General features: G+C 34.4%; 1 protein-coding gene across 3 annotated transcripts in view; it reads right to left on the reverse strand.

Moving 5' to 3' along the window:
* Positions 1–24,863, reverse strand: part of LOC149804395 (uncharacterized) — a 136,365-nt gene that overhangs the window by 58,890 nt on the left and 52,612 nt on the right. For all 3 annotated transcript variants that reach the window (XM_089939702.1, XM_089939695.1, XM_089939684.1), the window contains exon 2: positions 17,222–17,318. The gene's annotated coding sequence lies outside the window, so the exon portion shown is untranslated. The remainder of the gene's footprint in view (positions 1–17,221; positions 17,319–24,863) is intronic.

Genomic DNA, 24,863 nt, shown 5'->3' on the forward strand with positions numbered 1-24,863 from the left:
TATTAAAATAGTGCTTAAGGATGAAAGAGAAATTCCTTACTAAAATGTAATTTCCCCAAGAAAGTTCCAAATACAGTTTGGAGTAATGCAATATTCCTTTAACTCTGTTTGGAATTTATTCAAATCATCAATTATTAAAAAGATACTAATTTAAGTTGTTGTTGATATGATAATAATACGACTGATAATGATTTAGATAATTTAACTGCTATTGTATTATTACAATTTCGAAGTTCTTTATTTGATTTGTGTCCATTTTTTTCAACTTACTAGCGGTAAACATGATCTCTTTAAAGATTTCATTTTCTATACTAATTTTCATTTATAGTTTGAATTCCTAAATATCAGGGTAAGTTTAGATAATGATGTTTTGCTTTGAAATGAGGCGAATTCATTTTTAAGACGATTATTCAACATTGAAATAGTCTACAAACTGCAGAATGTGGTAGTGAAGATTTTAATAATATATTTGAAACTCCTGTTTAAAATGAAGATGGCTACAATGAACAAATTGCCAATGTGACAACTGAAACTCATTTTCAAAAACATTGCCTACTGATAAAGTTGAAACTCGTAGGCATCTTCCTTAATGCAAAAGCAATAAATAACCACAAAACAACACGCATGATTTAAGACTATATGACAAGGAATATCAGTTGATAACACATGATTTTAAAATTAAAAGTAGCAGATGACATGTTAAAACATTGATGGAAATACTTTAGAATATCAAGTAGATGAAATCCAAGTAAAACGTTTAGCTGAAAGCTAGGAGTGCAGATCAATGAACAATAGGTGTCATGATGGTCAAAGCTGGAATAACAGCCAGTCTTATTCAAATTACCGATTCAGCAGAAACCATGGTGCCTATTTCTACAGCATATGAATAACATAGTATCATACAATATCAAATAGCCCTTAGCGATACAGAAGAATGGCAAGCAAATTATCCATTTGAACCCACAGTTAAAGTAACATACAACAAGCCCCAAATGTAAGTCCCAGGGGAAACATAAATGCAAACAATCAACGCAATGAGCCGTTGGACCAGCAACTATGAGAAGCAGACACTTTAGAGGATGATTGTTACAAAGTAATACAAAATGAAGAACTTCATCTGCAGAACAAAGATTATATTCTCAGCAACAAGCAAAGTAATTAAGAGACTATCTAAAGAATACATTAGTTTTAACAGTTAAATTATTGTCTGTGAAAAAGGATCGAAAAACAGAAAGAGGAGCTCAGAAAAACACCGATGCAAGCAGAACGTAACATTGCAAGCACTATTGCAACATGCTGAAAGACCTTGAACATTTCTGACGCATATATACAATTACAACGTTGAAAAGATCAGTTTAAAAGTGAGCGAAAATTAAAAAAATTGGAAAGATTGTTTAGAGAGAAAGGTGGAATATTGTCATTGTAATTACAATTATATATATGACAGTAACAAATATTATTCTGTTTATAGTAAATTTAATATAAAAATTATACTTCACCTATTTCAGCTCTTACTGTTTCCGATCTTTCGTCTTCTCCTACCTTGTTACACCTACTCCATCACCTCTTTATTTCACTCGAATAATTTCGTGGCTTAACAGAAAGGCTTAAATATCAGTGAACACGTTTGTTTCGTTTAGCTGCAGCATTGCTATGAATGATTGACATGGTAATAAGTATGCCTTTCAATAAATCTGGAAAAGATGTTTCTGAATTAGCTGATAATTTCGTTTCAGAGGTTCTTAATTTACATAGTTTTTTGGTTGGGTCTTTGATCAGAGGCGTAATAACAAAATGGGCTGAAATTACATAATATATTTATATTTATAGAAGTGTTCATCGTAGTTGAAAGGTTGAAAGATATCAAACGATTTTGAAAGACATTGCTGTATCCAGCCATGTTCCCAATTTTCATAACATATTGTTAGTAGTACAAATATAAAATCGCCACAACATAATATTTAGCAATTACAGTGTTTAATATGAAATATTGTTTGCTTAATAACTTTGCAAAATGTTCATATCAACTTGAAGCTGAATCTTGAAGAATGGAGAGAAAAAAAAAACAAGTTATCAAATATTCAAGATAGAACTTAAGTACCTGATGTAAAAAATAGCTCATGATCTTTGATTTGACCAAGCAATAGTTCCATCTCACAGTCCATTTATATCCTTTAGAAGCAAACGCGTCTTACTAATATATTCCTTTGATTGATATTGAGATCGTAACAAAAGTGTTTTCTTTAACTTTAATATGCCGAAATCTCCATTCACTAATGCCGTCATTAATAATATATTTCTTGTCTTGATTCGTTAGATCAATTGATTTTTTTCTTAATTATAATTTTTCATTTCGATATGTCCAATCATGACTTTTGTAGAATAATAAGCATATAAAGATTATGAAAATTTGTTTGATATCTTTGGTATTATTATTTGAATTAAACAGATTGTCTTCTAGTAAAGGTATTTTGTACTGGTAACAGTTTTCATATTTGATTGTAAATGTAAAACCAATAACAGATTTTACTAAATCAGGTACAGTTTGAGATATTAAATGTCGCTAAGATATTCCACACACCCCTGTTTCCGTCTCTATAGACCAGTTAAGTTATTTTGCCAACATCTATATAGTACTGTAGTATATATTTGTTATAAGAGTTTTCACTGTCACATCTTAAATAATCTAATAAATAGGTAATGATCTGGGTGGGAAATATTCATATCCAGTCTAGTAAATTTTCATCTCTGCAAGTATTTGTGCAAAAGGCTTTCTTAATTGTAGCTTTATACAGAGATGAGGAACGGCTGCCATGTTGTATCATTACGCATCCACTTTCCTATATAGTACAACAAACATTTACAAATGGGCAAAAGGCTTTAAATCTTGTTCGAACCAACATATAACCGCTCATGTGGTCTAGTGGTTAGAGCGTCCGCCTCGGAAGCAGGAGGTCGTGGGTTCGATCCCCGGGCGAGTCATACGAAAGGCTTACAAAAATGGTACTAACAGCTGCCTCGCTGGGCGCTCAGCAATAAGAGGTTTGTGTTAGGACTAGTCGGCCTGGTGTCAAGATAATGTGACTGGATGGGACATCATCCTACATGTCTGCGGCATGATGCCTCAGTGCTAGACATCACTATAAACTGCCACACTGCAGACATCGTAGCGATATGACTGAAAAAATTGTTAAAGCTACATTAAAAAGCCTAATCACACACACACTCGAACCAACATATAAATCAGACGCACATATAGACGTTTTGTATTGGGCTTGTGGTGAGAGGAGCCATATATATGTGGTTAATGTGAAGGACTCGTACGTACAAGTAAAGAGTTTGATTTCCAGACCACTCCACGCCTTATCAGCTGTAGTGAAGTTTTATTGCACAAGACGCTCTGCTATCTTTGCCAAGCAATGCTAACCAATTCCTCCAGGAAAAACGCTTTAAGGGGAAGGGGCTTTGCCCTATCAATTTAAGCTGTTTTTGTTACGTTAGTGCTGCACACCAACGCTCAGTGTACGTCTTCTGGGCGTTGGACTTAGATGTAAGTTAGCTTTGCGGGAGTACCGAAAAGCAAGGCAATTTCTGCATGAGCCGCAAATGCGACCATAAACACATCTTCTGAAAATGTACGTCCAATCTTGTTGGTAGTGACTCAGTACACGACTGGTAGTGATCAGAAAATGGCCAGGAAGTACTGTCTGCTTTTACTATGGGCTATTTCCTATATAGTGCCTACAGAAGCACTAAATATGGAAAACATTTTATCATTCGAGAATTCATTGCTTATTTACGATCGTCATAAAATGCTTTCTTATACATGGATAGATTGGTTTTAGTCTCAAGACAGTCTACAAAAAATTGAAATTAGTCGCACATATCATATATGTTTATTTTACTGTGCAATCTCTCAGGTGTCATTTTCTCTTGTAATTGGAAATAACGACTCGCATATATGTGTGTGACCAATTAATTAATTTGCATCGATCTCAGCGACTCGCAGCTCTTGAAATTTATGTGTGTAGCAACATTCAATCCATCATGCCCTCTGTTGCAGGCTTGTTTTCATAGTTAATGAAAGTAGTGGAAAGAAGAGAGGGTTCCAAAGAAGAATCTGAAGCTAGAATCTCACAAAATACACACGTTATTGCTTTTACTCGACAATCCACCACACAGTGATTATAGTTCTAGGTTGTATTCAGTAGAATATAACAATCTGAATGTCACCTAAGGACACTGAATTCGTATACAGCACCCCTAAGCCAACTCACATTATAATTCACACCCTTTCTTAGCTCCCCACTTAAACTTTAATATTACCTGCTACAGCCTGTACAGGCCGTCATCATACGCTTGTAAGCCCTCTAGATAAAACAGGTATAGCGCTTGATAACAATGACACGACTTTATCTTGTGTGTATGTGTGTGCGTGGTTGTTTGAAGAGAGAGAGAGGGGGGCCGACCACCCAGTGATCTTCAATCTATAAATGACCGCATTGATAATATATAAACAACTGCATAGCATTTGCACCTGCGTTGTATTCCATATTTACGCATATTGATCAGAGGGTTTTATGTCCCAGTTTCAGTCACGCGCGGAATTGTTTTTATTTGGGTTTTAACGCCATTTTTCAGTGTATCATAGGCTATACATGACGGCGAGTATAACCGGTGGAGGAAAAACCCGGGAAAATCCAGGTAAGACCAACTGACCCACAGTAAGCTGCTGGGAAGCTTTCTTAAGTACACTGGCCGTGTCCACGATTTGAATCCGTGCAAATAGAGATGAGATCAGTAAAAGCTAGGGTTTCAGATCACTCGGCCAGCCGGGGACCATAAACACGGAATTTATTAATTAAAACTTAACTGGTCACGAAGAACAATACAATGATAGATCAGAGTAAGTACTTATTATATGTACAAGTAGAACACAATACGTACAATCCCTCAAAAAAATTTGAAAACTAGTATTTTCGCAGTAGAAACACTGACAACGTATCCAAAGAACTCTTTCAAATATTGCAGTCATTGATGGGCATACAAATATTATATACATGTCTGTTTAATTCAATGAAAACTTATTGGAAGGAAACAAGATAAATTAATGTTACAAAGAAAATAAAAAAATTCTGTATTAGCCTTTAACGGCTTATTAATTGCATCGTGCAAAGACCAAAACGTTGTTATTCTATTGGAATTGGAGTTACAATAAATCAATCATGTCGCTGAATATTAGAACGGCATAAAATGTTCTTTCTAAAGTAAGTATCGCATAAAGCAGGTATCCTCTTCAATGCATGTAACATATCACAATTACAGGTCGCTGTAACGAAGACAATGTTAGAAGTATATAACTGTCGTAATACCACAAACGAAAAAGAGGAAAAAAGTGAAAAGGAGTGAAATAAATCTTACGTTTCTCGGCGACACCATTGTCCACACAATATATATGTCAAGGGTGATTCAGTCATTTACACTAGCACCATAATTGCTGTCCCTAATACTTATATACATAGGTTAAATGCTTTCTACTGCCCCGCGGTGCAAGTAAATCGTTATTAGTTCATTAGCGTAGATTTAGCGAGGCTAGGAAGGAGACTAAGCAGCTCTCGGAAAGAATCTTATAGTTAATTTATGATGCTAACGTGTTGACTTTATGACCAAAATGCTAATTTGAACCAGCAATAGCTCGCTTTGTTCCCGAACTGATGTGTTTATACCAATCATTGGGCGTAATCAGCAGACTGGTTTCCTAGCACGATAATATGTCTGATATTCAGATGCTCATGCACGAAGTAGCCACCCGTGGGAATTATGTAATAGGAGATATCATATAACACAAACGCACATTTCATCAAATGTTTGTGTCAATATGACATGTTGGACGCATCAATTTTCCAAAACCAGATTTTTTGTTGAAGATGGCAGTTAGCAGAATCCGTTTCCTCTGCATCACTTCATCAAAAATTGATGTATGTAGAGGTCAGGAACCAAAGATAAAAAGTGCGTCTCTCCATAAATGATGCAGAATATAATTCTAACAGTATCGAGCAGGTACATTGATGACACTACAAGCTAACATTATAACTACAGCCATATTACATTTCGAAAATGCCAATAGTAACGACGAAAAACAAATGCTATTTTTATAGGAGACTCTTTCATTTCAAAGCATGAAATATTCAACATAACACAGCTGTAACAAAAAAGAAGATATGGATGTCACAAAAACACATTTTAAGAAGTAATGGTACACTACTTGTCACAAAAGCCGGGTTCGTGGTCTATTATGGACAAAGGGCAAGATTTGTTGCAATACAAGTCCATAAGGCTTACAAAACAAAAATTGTATTTGTTGATCAATATTATGAAGACTCCGAAGTCAGTCTTACAAGCAAGTATGATTATTCAATTGGTTAGTTGTTTTGCAAAGTAATGTAAGTAACCAATATTTAAAACTCATACTCAAATTTCAACAAAAACATAGGAGACAAACATGTGCACAAACATCATTTATTAACATAGAGTGGGCGCTACAGTCATCTGTCTACTATGATATAACAATAAAAATCAAATTACAATTTTAAGAGCAAATTTCAGACATGTTATTATAATTGGTGTCGCTCATTCCCAAACATTGGACATTGGGAGATATACTTTCATTTCAGTTTTAAATTACAAACTGAATCTGTTTAAAAAAATCACCATACAACATAACGTATGATTAATAGATACGGCGAAAATCCGAGATGAAATAATGGAATGTGATTTTTTTGTGCAATAACACAGAAATCATTGCTGACATTCCGTGTGATGGTTGTTATACTAACACAATATATTCAAGAGTTTGTTGGGAAAACATCATTCCACATTTCAACATATTGTAGTTGAATTCAGGTTGAAAATACCACTCAACATAACAAAGCAATTAATGTGGTGACAAAAACCCAATTCTGCACCTATTGTCAATTTCCTACATCTCAGGGACATATTGTCAGCAGTACTTGGAGTGCAATTATAACTGTTCAAATAAACAGTGACTGAAAAATCATGATCAATAGCGGGTCTGTTGGAAATGAAACTTCAGTTCTCACCTGGTGGAGGTCAAGAAATTGGTCCAGATTGTAGCGGCTATTGGGCAGCTGTCAAACTTCATGCGGATTTTTTTCCATATTATTTGCATCTTCACTTACGCGTGCTCTAAATTATTCCAGCGATCGTATTGAATTTCTCATAAATCAACTTATACTTAGGACAGTGAAATAGATGCAAAGACGCGTTTAGTTAACATGATACACGCATTACCCCCACCCTTTTAGGGATTAACACGCTAATTCATTTCCCACAGAATTTAATTCTAAGATATTACAAATAAAACGAATATGTGCATAAGATTGGCCGACAGACCAAACATGATATAATTTGTTAAAGCTAGGAATTAGTTTCAGCCTTGAATAGGTATTTAGATTCACTTTTGGAGTATCATGCTATCAAACAGGCGAGGCAGCCTGGTCTGCACTTAATCACATTGGTTAGCACCAAGAGTTAATATTGATGTTTTCAGTAGGAAATTAAATACAAAATATTGAAAATCAAATATTTTGTGAAGTATGAGAAATTAATTCAGCAATTGACACAGCTTAAATCAATATACTGGAAAATGGATCCCTCTTAAAACATTTAGTACTCTATATTTTATTCCCTCTCCAGAACACTGGTTTTCTGACGGAAAAAAAATTTAGTGGTCCGATACCTGAAACACTTCAAATCTTACCCAGCACATTGTTGTACTTCACCAAGTATAACTCGTAATGCGAGTTTGATGACATCCGGCGTTAAATTGGAACTTTTAGCAGACTGTGACATGTGCCTGAGTATCGATAATGGAATATGCGTTAACATTAATGTGATGCTGCACATACAAGCAAAAGAAAATAGCAATTATTATATGGTAACTTATTTTCTCCGCTAACTTTGTCAGAATTGCACTCATAAAGGAACTACTTTCTATTGAAAACAAACAATGGACGCAGACCCCAGCACTTTTGATTTGTAAGCAAGTCGTGTACACTCACGCAGTAGGCGCTTTACGTTTTGATTGATTAAATTTGTTTCTGAAAATATGAAGTGCGCGCGAAAACAATATCGTAAAATACTGAACGATTCTGACAATGTAAAGTAAACGGATAACAAATAAGAATATAATAAGTATATTTATATATACTTACAACAATGATAAGTATTTAATATTTTAAAACGATTAATTTTAAATATTTTGTCACGCACGATCATGTGGTATATTATTAATGTCATCGTGGTTGTTTCATGCCTTGTTGGGATTCCAGTACATCGCTTGCATCATTTCCGTGAGATTAGGAGAATCCTATTTTATGTTGCAATACACTCAGCATCCTCCGTTGGACTTTGCTTATTGCATTTACAATAAAGTGATTACAGGATTAGAGATAAAGGATAAATAGACAAGAACGGCAACTTTCATTTGCAGGTAAGTTATTGTCTTTTATTTCTGATTCGTTTCTTGCTTAATATAATACGGTTAGGCAGTATACCACACATTGACGACAATGTCACCCTTGAACAAGTGATCCATAAGGGAAAAGCTTTGTTGCAGAGCATGAACGTCATGGAGCAACAAAGATAAGATTTTTTAAAAAAATTGACAGTTACATTAAAGCTGAGGAGTTTGACTTAGTAAATGTCAAGGTCAGTCATTTTGTACAATTTGTATGATCAAACCATGAATATGTACAAGACAGTATATAACTTTAAACGGTTAAATGATGAAAATCGAAATGGGATGATGAAATATATGCTGCAAACATCTGATCGCCGTGATACTAACTGCATGCAAACAGTGAAGATTCCATTACAAAAACATGGACTACTTGTTGCCACCGAATTAATAAAATCCAAACAAACCTGATTAATTATAGTTGCAAAAAAATGTTATAACTGATTAAGAATGTATAAAATCAACAACTCCTCCAAAAATATTGTGTATGTTGAAAGTTACGATACATATTACAGAAACGTAAATAATTACGTGCAACTAAAATTAAAACAAAAATCATATACATATGTGTCATGTTTAATCAGTCTGAAAAACACGAAAATCAAATTAAACAAACATATCTGTCGTGGTTTTACGTTATTTGAATTATCCCTATAGTTAATGTATGAATTCTATTACAATACGAAGAAAGACAAAATGATAAACTGAAACTGCTAATGACTGATACGGATTCACTTGTTCGTAAATGTCAAAATAAATACTGTTGCAGTACGATAAGGTTTTGTGACAAGATTGTGTTGTATAACACTAGTGACTCTCCAAAGGAAAACGTGTTGGGTTTGCCATAAATGACTACAACGATATCTATCCTTTCCCCAGGATGAACTAATCATCATTTTAATCAGTGAGTTATGTGGACAAAGTATAAACTTTACTCATTCACGGCTGATGCAGACGAAAACAAAAAATTGCAAATGAAGAGAAAAATGCTAATCGTAACTAATTAAATTTCGAGATGTACCAAAATTGCATTTTTTAACATGATGAACTACCATGAAATGAATTTACTGACGCCATATAATTGTGAAACGTATAGCTTCAGACTGAGCAATGTAGCTCGGAGCTATTACGATCATCGATGTAATAGTTCAACATTTCTAAAGATGTTTTCTCGCAACATATTTTGTCGTGATCAGCGCGACACATAACGATTAAGCTTGACTATGGGTTAGAGTCGCAGCAAACTGATGCCGGCGAAGGATGGGATATGCTCTGTTTCGGGCACAATTGGATTTTAAATATGACCCGCTAGGATAATGGTTAGACAGATAAATTAACGTAGTATCAAGTAGAGGAAACGACAAAGTTGAGACAAGTCAGGAACAACCTTGGGCTGTTGGAAATATGTCATAAAATGAAATTGTCCAGGAATAGTTATCAATAAAGGCGAACTAGAGAAATTATTCCAACTTCGATGGGGTTGTTAAACATTTTAGAGGTTAGAGAAAGTTAATCCGGATTGGCTAAGCTAAACGAGTTAGTGTGTTTCCCAGACGAAATTCAAATTTTTAAGTAATTTTCCTTGCAAAATTCGTCAGTACCAGCTCTTCTAATGACAAATTATTTTTTTCTCGCTAAATAGCTCGTCAAAGGGACAAGGATCTAGAGGAATACGAGAAATCGTCAAAGGGGCAAAGGTCTATAGGAATTTGAGAGACCCGGAAAAAGGGAGGGATATTCAGCAACTTATTCGTTTCAGTTTCATATTTCAAGTTTTCTTGAGTTCAGAAGTTAATCGTGCATTCGTTATTTTGAATGTGAAACGATTAATGTATTATAAGAATGTCACACAATATTTCATTGGTATGAATGTGTTCGGATTCAGCGGTTTGTCTATAATATAAATCATGTATTGTAGGAATTTCATGCATTACTCTGTTACAAAGTGTGAGAACTAATTTATATGTGTTAAATCATCTGCATCATGTATCCTAAGAATTGATTTTACTCTGTATATGTCAATGAATAGCTAATTATCAAGCAATGTAATTAAGACAAGATGTGACGTCAGTTAGTTCGTTTGGGTAATTAAGGTAAATATTCTCTTAACCGAGAAATTCTGCGAGTATCGACCAGCATCGTTCAGCTAGTAATTTAAGCTCACATTGGGATGTAATAGTTTATCTCAGAGGTCTAGATATGTCATGGTTCCTGTTGGCAATGTGGTTAGCAGCTAAGAGAAGAGACATAATTTGATGATAATAGATTTTGTGTGTATTAGGTTACTGTCCACATTAGCTTAGTTCAGCTGAATTACGATAAGGCAATATCTGACATAACAATATTGGTAATATTTGTTGACCCCAGGAGACTTGGCACATATTTAATGAAAATAGCTCCGCACCTGTGATTCATATCTGGAAGGAGTGTAGACTACACCCAAGTTACGGTTGTTGACCAGAAGAGAGAGAGAGAGAGAGAGAGAGAGAGAGAGAGAGAGAGAGAGAGAGAGAGAGAGAGCGGGGGAGAGAGAGAGAGGGGGGGGGCAATGCTGATCTGTCACCAACCGGACCGGAAGAAACCAGGATATGCTGACATGCCGGAAATTTGAGTTCAGTCAATCACAACATTTTATGATGAGACTGGTTTTATTGGTATAACAGAACCAATGAAATTTTTACTTCTATTTCTAAGAGAACGTGTAACATTCAAATGTCATGATCAAGTTTATTTTGTTTATTTCAATGATTAAATTGTTGTATTTTACATACCTCCATTAATTTCATATTTTTGTATTGTTTGCTCGGTACAGGCAATAACACCAGGGTTGATCATCAGCTAGATAACGATAACCAAAACAGCATAACGGGGGTGGGGTGTTATCACCCTCTCTCACAATATATATTACCTTTTGGAAAGGTAAATGTTTTGTTTTGCAAATTATCTGTACATGGTAATGAAAAGGAAACTCGATCGTCATGAAAGTTTTACTTCGGTTATGTTTCGGAGTGACCGCTCCATTTGCCTAAGTGGTTAGAGCTGCGGGAGTTAGCTGGTTCTAACCCCGGCCGAGTCCTACCAAAGACATAAAAATGGTACTAGTTGCCTCGCTTGGCGCTCAACATTAAGAGGTTAATCTTAGGGCTGGTCGGCCTGGTTTCAGGAAAATGTGACTGGGTGGGACATGACGGCCAAGTGCTAGACATCGCTATAAACTGCCACATTGGAGACATCGTAGCGATATGGTTAAAAGCTTTAAAGCTACGTTAAAATCCAAATCATACACACACACGTTTTGTAATATCTACAATCTTTTCGATAATTGTGTATGATGAAGTCATTTTCAGTAAAGTTAGTTTCGAATGCTTTTCTTCATCTAAACTCTTTGATCACAGTTATATTAATGAATGATCATGCATACAGATATTTCAAAATTATGCCATTAAAAGATAATCTAGTGTAATCAGTTGCCTTCCTATTTACGTGATTCCAACAGTCAATTTGAAAGAAAATATTATTTCATTGATACATATAAACCAGTAATTCTGATTGATTCTAAATTGTAACTTCGGGATACCATATTTTGGCCTTTAAGTAACCTCTTTCTATTATCAGGCTCATTGCACGGTCCGACTATGCTGACGTATTCGACAAAGTCTTTTTAATTGATTTATATCAGATTTAATGCAAAACAATACTTCCCATAATTAGTCACTCCACACACTATGATGATATGAGGTTCTGTTAAATACATTTACACGAGTGTAAGATATGTGCTATTTATTTATGTCAATAATATAATTGACTTGTATAGATACGTTTTAATATTTACACGGTCGTCAGATACGAAAGAAATATACATTTTCTGTACATCTATATTCCTTTTCTATAGACTTGAATGCGGATTCCTTCTTGTGCATATTTTAAAATCGCTGACATTGAACTTGTTGCACGTTGTTATCGTTAATACTTCTCAGATCAAGTCTTATTTTATTATCGTCACCGAAAAACGTAACAACTACATATTAATTTCTGTGTTTATGTTGTTCATAGAAAAAATAACTAGAATAGTCCCTAGACTTATTGCATCCATTAAACATCCTAGCAATAAACCATTAATGACAAACTTTCTATAATCAACCAGATTCTTTATATTGGTGCGTTGTAAACCCTTTCAGAACCACTTTCTCTACTCCGTTGTCACAGTATCAAAATATCATTCAAGCTGCTGTCATTTGGATGGTTGGTTATCTATGTAGTCATGTAGCAGCAAGAAATTCCATCTCTGTATCATCAACTGAAAATGTATATAATTAGCAGGCAATCGTTTCGTACTGCAACAAAATTCCAGATTTTTTTGTTTCCTTGGTTCTACCATTTATGTTGCTTTGCGGTAAGCGAAATGATAAATCTGAAATGGCGAAGAAGAGCACGTGTCTACATAAGACAGTGACCTCATAGCAACTAGAAATAAAGTGCTATTCTAGAAATGCTTTCCGTACACCACAAACGGTATGGTTTCCGTACACCACAAACCGTATGGTTTCTATACACCACAAACTGTATGGTTTCCGTACCAGTATCTTGCACTGTAACACCGCCTGCTCATAGGTGTCTAAACTGTAATCACCTCATAACTTGGTCAGTCAATGTTTACTCTAATCGTAATGGGTAAATGCAGATTTGTATATCTCAAAAAGTGACTTAAATTGAAATCCGCATGTTATGGTAATTTATTTTACATACATCCTACCCACATGGTCTACTCTTTCATTAGTACCCCCCCCCCTTCACCCTTCAGATCTTACAACATCAGGAATCTATCCGGTAGAATTAATATATTTGATGTTGCTATTTATAACGCTTGCTTGGGTTCAATGCCGCTGGATGTGCAAATAATGCTATAATGTGTTGGATTTGGATATTTTATCGCCTTGTGGTATCATTTCTTGCTTGTTGCGTGTTATCTTTCTATTGTACAATGACCTTCTATTATTTACCCAATGACAAATAACCGTGAATACGGTATTTGGTTTAAGTACCAAGTAGATTGACACCGATCACGAATCTAATCGACATGTATACGTATTGTACTTGGTCATTATATGTTTAGAGGTAAACAATGAGTTTTGACTTTCTTTTGCTTTTCGAGATTTGTGTTTAAATCACTTTTACTGTCAACACATTGAGCAGCCGCATATAGAGATGAAAATTTGTCCAGGCTGCGTAAGTTCTGAGCAATCAAACCTTGTTCTTTCAGTCTCTGATTTAAGTATTTAAGCGTCTTTTGTCTGTTTTCATTTAATTGAATCCGATTTTTGTAGGTTTTCTCTGGTAGTCTTCTATCATTTGTTAATCATTTACCTCTTTACTCATCAGATATATTTGTATCAAATAAATCTGAATATACAGTTACTTCCTGTAAATGCTTGGTAAGGGGCTATTGCTTCTTCGATCATAACTACAGCTATAACCGTTGATTGTACTCATGAGTAATACAATTAATCCTGCCGGATTACAACATAAAAAGAATCATACTGACTTCCAGGATCTTTAGTTAGTCTCCTAATATTAAAGTATAGTCCAATTGCAGATGACATGCATTTGACTCCTAAAAAGAATAGTAATATTCTGGTTTCTCTTGTGTCTTCACTGCGGAAGTAGTGCTTTGACTGATTCATTCTAATCTGATAATTGTTATACCTATAATGCAATTTAGCCTGTTACGACTCAATGGTCTTGAAACTAAGTAAAAGAAAAGAGTAAAACCCAACAAGTTTTGTAAAATTCAATTAAAAAAAAATCCCTAGAACACAAAGTGAAAATTTAAAAAGAACTCACAGTATTGTGAATTAAATCCCAAAAAATTCTTAAAGTTTGAATGTATGAAATTCCAATTGAATTTTAGTGGTGTTCCACATGAATTTTTTTTTAAAAAGAATGTTTTTATGTGCCTGTGGTCTCAAATGTGCCAATGGCCTGGAATAGTGCGATGTATTAAAAGCCTTGATGTAAAATAATAATAATAATATTATCCAAAAGGTCCTTGAATGAATTCACAATACTTCCTAAATAATGGTTTAGTCCGAAAATATTATTGAGCACTTTGTATTTACAGTGAATAATATTTTGAACAAAATAAAAACCACGCAAACAAAGCTGAACTCAAGAACTAACACACTGATTCTACATCGGATAAGTATGAATGAGTAATTTTTTAAGTTAACAACATTGATATAAAAGAAACTAAGACACAACAATAGAGCTATAATGTCGGTCAGTTTCCTTTCTTAAACTTTCAGAGTTGTCAACAAGTTTAGGAATTTTCATGTGAAAAACTAATATCCTAGACTTCGATTCAATATACATGTTTACCTCCATTAATAATGATCAGACTACTTGATCTATAATCATAGAGAAATATTAGCTATGTATTATGTTGTTTGCACAATAAATGTCACTAGTCAGGTAGACCATTAACTTGATTTTTGACTAAGGTCAAATACAAAATTCAGACATAACATATAGCTATGGAGAAAAACAACAAACAGTACAAATTAAATATCCAAAACACACTATTGTTTACCAGAACATTACAAACTATTATATATAACCCTTATTTGTTTAGTTAGAATAATATATTTTCCAAAGTTTATACTGTTTGACTTGTTTTCAGCGAAACATGAAAGGCATGATTTAAATGATTTTCATTTCTTTATCATGTGCAATTAATTGAGCTTTTGCTGAATCTCCTGTCTCGGTACAATGAGAAACTCATACAGCAATGCGCCTCAAGCAATTAAAGTCTTCTCATCGAACACCATTTTGTTTTTATCTATTTTCCCTTTGAATGCTGCAATTTTATCCAACAATGCATATTAGTTACTTCCCATTCCGTGTTCAATTCATATTTAAAGGTCCATATGCTTTGTTTATTTCGGTCTCAACTATCTGATTGCTCCCAACAAAATCTTTATATTTACCCCAGTTATGAATACAGCTGTAACGATTTCAATATATTGTTCATAAGCATTTTGAGAAAAATTTCCAATTTGGTTGCTTCCTACCGCATAATTACTAATGAACACTTCAAAAATAAGATTTTGTGTCTGTTTTAAATGGTCAGCACGTAATTTGTTCCTTAACTTTGTAAATCACTTATCGCTCAAATTTGTTAGCGATAAAGATTTTGTACAGTTGTTGAAGCTACGATTGTTGAAGCAAAATACCATAGTATTCCAGATATGTTAAAACTTGTATCCTTGTCATTGAATAAAGATTTAACTTTGTTGTTTATCCTTATCGCGATGTGTTCTTAATATTGTCATATTAGACGAATCATATGCGTCTTCGTTTAATGTATACAAAGGTTGCGCTGCTGTGAAAAAAAAATACTGAATATCTGTTTAAATAATCTTATTAATCTTCAATATGTAACATAGGAACAGCAGCAGCTCGGTTGGTAGAACGTCGGTCTAATAATCTAAGGGTCACGAGTTAGATAACCGTCCAGGCCATCCCAGGTCAGATGCAGCTGTATATCCTTAGGTTAAGGGCTACGTTCCCTCTGTATGATGATATAGCCCATAATGTGCTAGTTGTGCAATTCAAACCACAAAAGGCTGTTGTCATCACACGTTTTTGTAGCTTAACTCTTTCGGCATTCGTATATTTAAAAGATTTAAACTTCCTTCAAACTTGAGAATTCTTTGAAGTTAGTATCATCCAGAGTCTTATGATATGATGTTTTGGTACGAAATTCTAATTAGCCGCATCGATTCTTTCTAACGAATCTTCTAAATTGGTAATGCGGTTTTTATTTAAGTCAGTATTACTTGTTTGGCCTAGTGTAACATTGTTTCAACTTTTCCTGTAAAAATGTGTAACAGAAAGAACTCGCTATAACCTCTAAGATATGGTTCTGTACTTATTCAATACATGCGCCGTATTCTTTATATTACATGGAAAATAACCTTGAATTTCTTGAGTTACACGTAAAAAAAATTTTGTTACAGGCATACTGTGGAAGTTTATCACTCCTATCTTTATTTGTAATGATGATATTGGATCTGTTAATTGTAATTCTTTGTATTTGTTTGTAATGGCTTTTACATCGTACGATACAACACAATATAAATTGCAATGACCCCGGCATGCACGAACATCAGCCATTAGGGTTAAGCTTGGTGATATTGGTTTGATCAAGAAAAATGTACAAATATTTTTGTTTCCAAAACTCGTTTATAGTTCACTGGAGGTTGAATCTGAATATGTTTGAATTGGGTTATTTGAACTTTGGAATCAGATTTAAAACATTCCACATCAATACTTTCTCTATTTCACCATTTAGAGTGATTCCTTCTTTGACTATATTTACATACATATATAGTTGTAATAGTCGTCAGGAATTTAAACAGTAATTGTTTGAATTTATTGTAAATATTGTAGTAACCAAAAATAATGTTTATTCTTTGTAATAAAATGGAGATTTTACTATTTATGTTAAAAATTGTATCGGGTAAGCTTTTGAAACAATTTCTATAACCGCTGTGCTAAATCCGGTTATGGATAGCGGGACACATACACAAATATAGAAAGACAAGCACAAGCTGAACTTGTTTCCATATCTGCCTCTAACCAATTCAAACGATGGCATGCTACTTTATGATTTCATTATCATACCTTTGCAATGCTGGATCAGGCGTTGTTGTGTTGTTGTCTCAGATGGATTTTCTCCCCAACTCGTTGCACATTTGGTGGAAGTTTTGCTTCACAAAATCTGAAACCGAAATAGGAATTGTTACACAAGTAGTGCCGTCATGATTTCATGCAAAGAAAATAGATCGTTTTTCACTCACTTAATAATAATAATAATAATAATAATAATAATTACAAAAAGAAAAAATATTTTCATGTGTGTTACTTATTTATGAACCAGATAGAATAAGAATGAAAAATTCATATCCCGTTATTTAGGTGTCTCTCTGGCTTATGTTTGCGCCATTTTGTTGCGTCGCCAGATCATTGGAAAATCAATGCTGGAACACTGTCATTAACATGTATTGCATAGAGTAAAGATTAAGCAAGGATAGTGTACTAAACAAGACTTCAGTTGTGATGGTCTAAATCATACTGTACCTGTTTTAAATGAAAGCGAACATGTTTTAATCCCTGTTAGCTCTGCTATGAAATGATTGACAAAAGTAGATTGGGTTTGTAAAAATAGGCAGGAAACTGTTTTATTCTCTTGTAGGGATTGGCACAAATGACGTCAAATCGTAGGAAACATGATAGATTTATATTTTTGTAAGCTATAAATGGCATAACATATATAATATTAGTTATTATATGAAATTATTGATGATGTGCAAATTAATTTAGTATTAGAAGGTTTCGCAGGAATACGCCTACCTTTACAATACATATAGTACTCTCATATGATAAAACTCAAAGGAAGCTGAGCTTCTAAGAGACTTATATTATGTCCATCTATGATTTTATATAACTAATACATTTTCTCCTCTTTCACTTTTCCAATCTACGTAGCCTTTTTCTTTGTATCTTTATCACTGAAAAGTGGAAATAAAGATTACTGATGATATATGCGAAGATATGGGTTTTCAGTTAGTAATAAATTAATGAGTAAAAACCTAAAATAATATCCATATCGAAAGTTAGTCCTAAATTTATATTATTATTATTATTATTATTATTAACAGTGGCAGATAAACTAACAGAGAGAGAGAGAGAGACAGAGACAGAGAGAGAGAAACCCTGGAGGACGGCAAAGAATCTGGCGGTAGGAAGCAGCAGTATATAAAACATAATGATGAATTTGGTCAACTCTAAATAGTTACAACTGCTTGAATGACCAAACGTTTGGTAGTCGTTATTTCAAGCTCTGTGTTTAACGGACACCGTGTGGATCGATTAATACAAATGATTGTGCTGTCGTTGATTTGCTGGTTGATCGTACTACATTTTGTAGGTCGACTTTCATTGTTGAAACCAACTTCGAAGACTTAATCTCAGCATGTGTCTTCTTATAATCAGTTGATTCATATCTACCATTAAGAAAATCAATTAATATTCCAAAGTAAGATTTGTAATCGCTGCAGACTACATTTTGAGCGGATGCTTTCAGCAGTAACATGATGCGTTAACTGCCTTTGTCAATGCATATCTTTTTGTGAGTAATCATAGCTCCAAATGTGAGCATGTCTATTGGATTGTGCTATGAATAAACTATACAGTATGTAGTCTCTATCTTGGATATGCCAATCGATATCTAAATATTTCTTTAAAAAATTGACTTGCCCAATGGAAACTATATATCTCGAGGCATTATAAAGATATACGAGTCAGTACAATAACAAGCACATTCCATTCTTCCGCTATAATAATGGCTCTTCCAGACTGTCACCGATTCATGTCTTACAATATTCTTGCTATGACAACAAATATAAACTACTGTAAACTATTTTGGAAAATATAGCTTTAATTTCAAAATTTAGTTCCTCTAAGTTTACCCATGTTCCTCCTCTTTGAGGGATATGATGGTTAAAAATAAGAACGCCCCTTTTATAAAATATTACATCGTAAACCAGTAAACTGTGCTGTAGATCAGTAAATTGTTCGGTAATTTCCATCGAGTAGTTGTAAAGAAGAACGATTTAAGGACAGACAGACAGACGTAATGAGAGGCAAAGATTATCACATTATCCTTGATGCTTAAAACACAAAAACATCTGTGGATAATGATATAAGGTCAATGTACTAATTATTATTATTATTATTATTATTATTATTATTATTAGTTGTGTCAAACCCATATGGAAAACAAAAGCTGCTTTGATGTGTAATTGATAGGAAGACAATACCTGTCAGTTATATTCACTTCTTTGCTAATAGCTGCGCTTTAGTTCTGCATAACAGTTTTTGTCGACTAAGCAAACGGATGATAGGGCTGTAGAATTGCAGTTGCATTGCACATTAGTTGATCGTCAAGCTGAGCGTTCACCAACAATGAGGGAGGGAACTCGTGTTGTTAAAGTTGCTGATGTTAGATATCTTTATCCTTGCCAAATCTTTTGAATCAACTTTATAATAAATAAATAAATAAATGAAAACTTCTGTCTCTCAATACAGCATTAAATAACATGTAGGCTGTTAGAGATCGGAGCATAAACTTCTCATGTATTGCTAAGACAGCCATCTTGAATTTCATTCATTCAAATAACATGAGGAAATACTACCCTTCCGTGTTTTTAGAGACTAAACCTTTGGTTCCTTACGAAAATATGACTCAAAAAGCTGCTTTCAGTTAATAATACATTTCTTAGTTTGAATATGTTTAATTGATATTATTTTAGGCAATATACATTGAGAAAGCAGATAGCATACCGCCTACTACTTCGTTTTGTAATAAGTCTGCTTTTTTGCTTAGAAAGATTGGGAAAATCAATCTATCTTACAGATTCTGGTTTGACAGAAAATGCCTAGGTTGCTCAGATTTTGTTCTTGACACAGAAATGATAAAAGTCACGTATGTCACTCAAGAATGGTTTCTTTCCTTTTCTTAAGTTTTAAAAAATGTGAAAATAGAGTTTCAATAATGGCCAAACGATAAATACCTGCACATGTCAAGATAAACAATAAGGTCTCCGCCTTAAATTACACGCGCGACACGTGGTGATGAGCTTAACGGAAATAACCTTACACAGTAACAGTATCAGAAAGCAAGCGTATTCACTCCACACCACATCACATTATGGTTAGATAGCTTTTAATATCATTGTCTTATCAACCTTAAAGTTAATGTCAGACCCTCGACACTGATTTGGGGGATAACTTCTGCCCATATTGGGTTCTCCGTAGCAACGTTGTCATACATGGGGCATCAAGAAATTAGTGTCCACTTCATAGTTAAGCTGAGTACTGAAATATTGGCATGTTTGTGGTCGGTAGAGGGGACGAAGGCACCAAAATGTTGGGAGGGAATGATCAGTCGGGGATAGCATACCCGTTCGGCCTCCGCATGGATCTATGTGAGCATTCATTCCTATCCCTGACATTGTTCTAAAGCTTTTAAATGGTACAAATTAGTATGAATGACTGCCAAAGACTGAAGCATGACATATGTGTCCCTATAAGGTGTATGTATGTATGTATGTATGTATGTATGTATGTATGTATGTTTGTATGTATGTTTGTATGTATGTATGTACGTACGTACGTACGTGTGTACGTATGTATGTATGTATGTGTGTCTGTGTGTGTGCGTGTGTATGTGCGTATGTATGTATGTATGTAAGTGTTTTCGAAGGTAGGTCAGTGCATCTAGACTGACAGAGATTCATCTATGCACTCATTAAGGAATAAAGTATGCACGCAGGGATGGGGCTACCATATAGGCAAACTAGGCAGACGCATAGGGCGCTGATTTCAGGGGGCGCATTTCTCCAAATCAACAACAGTTTTGAAAAATAAATAAATAAATTTCAGTTTTATTGAGGGTCGTTTTTTATCCTGGTTTGTTTCATACAGGGACAAATAATCGGGTAGATTCAGTCTGACCGAAACACCAGGCTGACCGGAACAAGCAAACCAAGTGAGTGAAAATTGCGCGTATACGAAACTTTCAGGACGTAATTACGTTCGCGTGTTTTTATAGGCCACGAGTTTTTCCGTGGAATCACGCGTATACGAAACCTTCAGTATGCCTCGGAAACCAAACTGAGCGGGGTAACTCCTTATTTTAAAAGAAATTACCCTTGGTCTGTGCTCAGATGTTGAAAACTTTTTGTAAAAAATTTATTGTTTATAAATTTTGAAATTGATATTTTCCGGGGGGGGGGGGGCGCCAGAATCTAACCTTGCCTAGGGCGCCAGATAGTCTGGCGCCGGCCCTGTATGCATGCAGAAAAAAACAGTGAGATGTTTATTGTTTCGTCTCAGTTTGCTCGTCCATTTTTTTACATTTTAGCATAAAACATTAGCAGGCTTCGTTTCCTTTTAATGAAAAAATTATACATCTCGTGGTATTTCGTTGATACAGCGTACATACTATATATATATATATATATATATATATATATATATATATATATATATATATATATATATATATATATATACACACACACATATATGTGTGTGTGTGTGTGTGTAGAGACAGACAGACAGACAGAGAGACAGGCAGATAGATAGATACATAATGGATAAAGGCCATGGAAAAAGAGCTTTATTTACATTTCTACTATAATAAGGTCTTTCTTAGGGAACAATAAATAATATAAACAAAGAGATTCTGTGCCATACAGACATTTGTCACCAATTATTTCTAAAGCTACAACAAATGTCAAAAGCAAAATAAAATCGCTCTAGTTTTGCGTGAAGAAAAGTGAGATATCAATGATTTAGCAGTGAGTGACAGTGACAGTGAATACAAAGAAACTAATACAAATCTATCTTTGAATGGTACTGGCGATATAACTCTAGCCGAATCAAAACCTGTCTAAATCAACAATCTCGTTAGTTTATTTATCTTGGCAATTCAGGGAAAACATCAGATTGTGGAGGCAGCCGGTTCTGTTTCAGTGAAAGATTTGAGAATAACATTAAGGAGACACAAACGAGTTGAGTGAGAACGATAAACGTTCTAGCATCTTGGTTTCAATGCTCGAATCTTCCATATTATGGATGTGTATAAATCCTATTCTTTCATACCTTTGGAGATAGAACCATACATTTTTAGTTTTGCGTATAAATTCTATACATTGGTATTTCATAGTGATAGATCTATATATCAATTTTATTTGTAAATATGTTCAGTAATTTGGTTCTTGCACGTTTGATTACTCATTACATGTTCTGAAAAGTACCATTTAGGAACGATATCATTTTCTTAAATCATCTGTTGAACTCAGTGCGCATATATCTGTTAAACCCATTGTTGAACTCAGTGCACATATATCTGTTAAACCCATTGTTGAACTCAGTGCGCATATATCTGTTAAACCCATTGTTAGACATTATGCGCACGAGAATGTTGTCAGTTTCATTTATCTTTCAATTGTTTTATAAGTAAGCGTCTCATCTGCGAAATTGCTTACAGTGTCTCCGTTAAATCTAATTACAACTCTGTTTAGTACCGTTACAATGTGTGATACACAGAACTGTAATAGAAAAGGAGATCTATATTCTTTCTGAAGCGATCACAACCCCTCTTATTGCTCCACAAATTTTATGAGTGCTCGGCAATACAATTTTAGACGAAAGTATGGCAGTATAAAAGCAACTAATTACACATTTCACACAGACCTATATGACAGAGCTAACGTTGAGTTTCTACTCTTCCGATGAACCGGCCTGTGAGAACTTTAGTGGCAGCCCATTCCACTAATCCCAATAAAATAATAAGAATTTGTTCGAAAGATCCTCCCTAGATACACAATAATGCTAGCAAATTAATTCGGCAACGGAAAATATTCAGTGGGTCAAATTCAGAGTTATGAAGAACCGAATTAAGCGTTCCATAAGAAGTACCCAACTTGAGTATTGTAACAAACTGGCTAATTCTTTCCAAGATCCCAATAATCGCTCAAAAGTTACATTTTCTCAATAAAAATAAAATAAAAAATAAAATAAAAAAAATCAAACTATCTACATCTGATACATCCCAGACAGGGAATCCTGGTGAGATCAATCCCAGTCAACCTAGGCTACGTATAGAAGGAATTCACATATAATATAATATCCATATTTATCAGAACAGTTCAACGATTCCCTCCAAACTGTATATGTTCATGATGCGTGGAATGATGACAATTTAACTCCAATATACACAAATGGGATCCCCCAAAACTTTTGTTCGAATTATAGAACTATCTCACTAAAGATATGAAAACTGTGGACATTTGAAGATCTATCTTAAAGCCAACCCCTAATTAGGTGTATTCAGGAAGGCTTTACTCACGCACATACAAAGGTCCGGCTTCTATATAACTGTGTGATAAGCATACAAATTTTTGTAAAGCAGTAGATGAAGGCAAAAAGGTAATGTGGTATTTTGTGATATTAGCAGCACTTTCCACAAAGTCTGACACAGAGGTTTAATTTACAAGCTTAGAAATACCGGAATTGGTGATTGACTTTTGGAATGATTTATTAATTATCTCTCTCAAACAGGGCGCAAAATGTTGTTATAAAAGATTGCACATCAGACCATAATATATCAGGACCGGTGTGCCCAAAGATCAATGCTTGGGCCAACATTATTTTTAATTTGCTTTAATGATAATATCGCCGATTGGCAGTCCAGTACAATACTTTCTGGTGACTTGACATCATCGTCAATTATTGCTGAGGACTAACCGTGGTAGCTGGTGTTTGAACAAAGACCTAATTAAATCCATTTGTGCCCCTAGCAATGGTTAGATGATCTTGATTCAAGCAAATCTGATTCAGCAACCATATCCAGAAAATCTGGAACGGAATATCACTCACAATTTATAGCGAATTATACATCCATTGGGGATGTCACTTCTCATAAGCACTGGAACATATCTTTGGATGAAACCCTATATTGGCATACGCATATACAAGAAATAACGATAGCATTATGGAGAAATATCGACTTCATTATTTCACCTTTATAAGACCTCTTGTAGTGTTTCGGGATGATATCTGGCATGATGCATCCAGTATCTACAAGATCAAATATACTAAAACACAAGCTAAAACTGGTATAATCGTTTATGAGGCAACATAACCTATATTACATGCAACAATTTTGGACGAGACAAAATGGGAAAGGCTTTCAGCAGAGAGTTACAAACATAGAATGGTAACAATATTTTCTTGGTATAACTGGCCTACAAACGACCTTCATCGTGACATTTCTATACGGAAGTTTATTTGTACCAAATTCATTTGCGTAATGGAATCATCTCCCTTTGGAAGTTCGAAAGAACCCTTCGTTATGCTCATTTAAATCAGCCTTGAACAGAAATATAAAAAGATCCTAAACTATTAGTACCGAAATGAATGGTGAGCACAAACTATGCACAGAAGATATCGACCAACGTTTAGGTATATCAAACGACGGTCTTTCTAAAAACCATTTATCGCTTAGTAATAGATGCGATTAAACGTAAACCGCAGAGAATTTTCTTTAAGACTGTACCAAATATGTTATCATCAGGATGAACAGTAATACTACCCCATATTGCAGATACAACTTCGATATTAACGGATAACCCCTTGCATATTTATTAATATATAACTCCTTGCATAGTTATTACTGGGTAACATCCTTGCCGAG

This window comes from Sinohyriopsis cumingii, chromosome 2 (assembly GCF_028554795.1).
Source record: "Sinohyriopsis cumingii isolate HCF-2022 chromosome 2, ASM2855479v2, whole genome shotgun sequence".
NCBI classification, from domain to species: Eukaryota; Metazoa; Mollusca; class Bivalvia; order Unionida; family Unionidae; genus Sinohyriopsis; species Sinohyriopsis cumingii.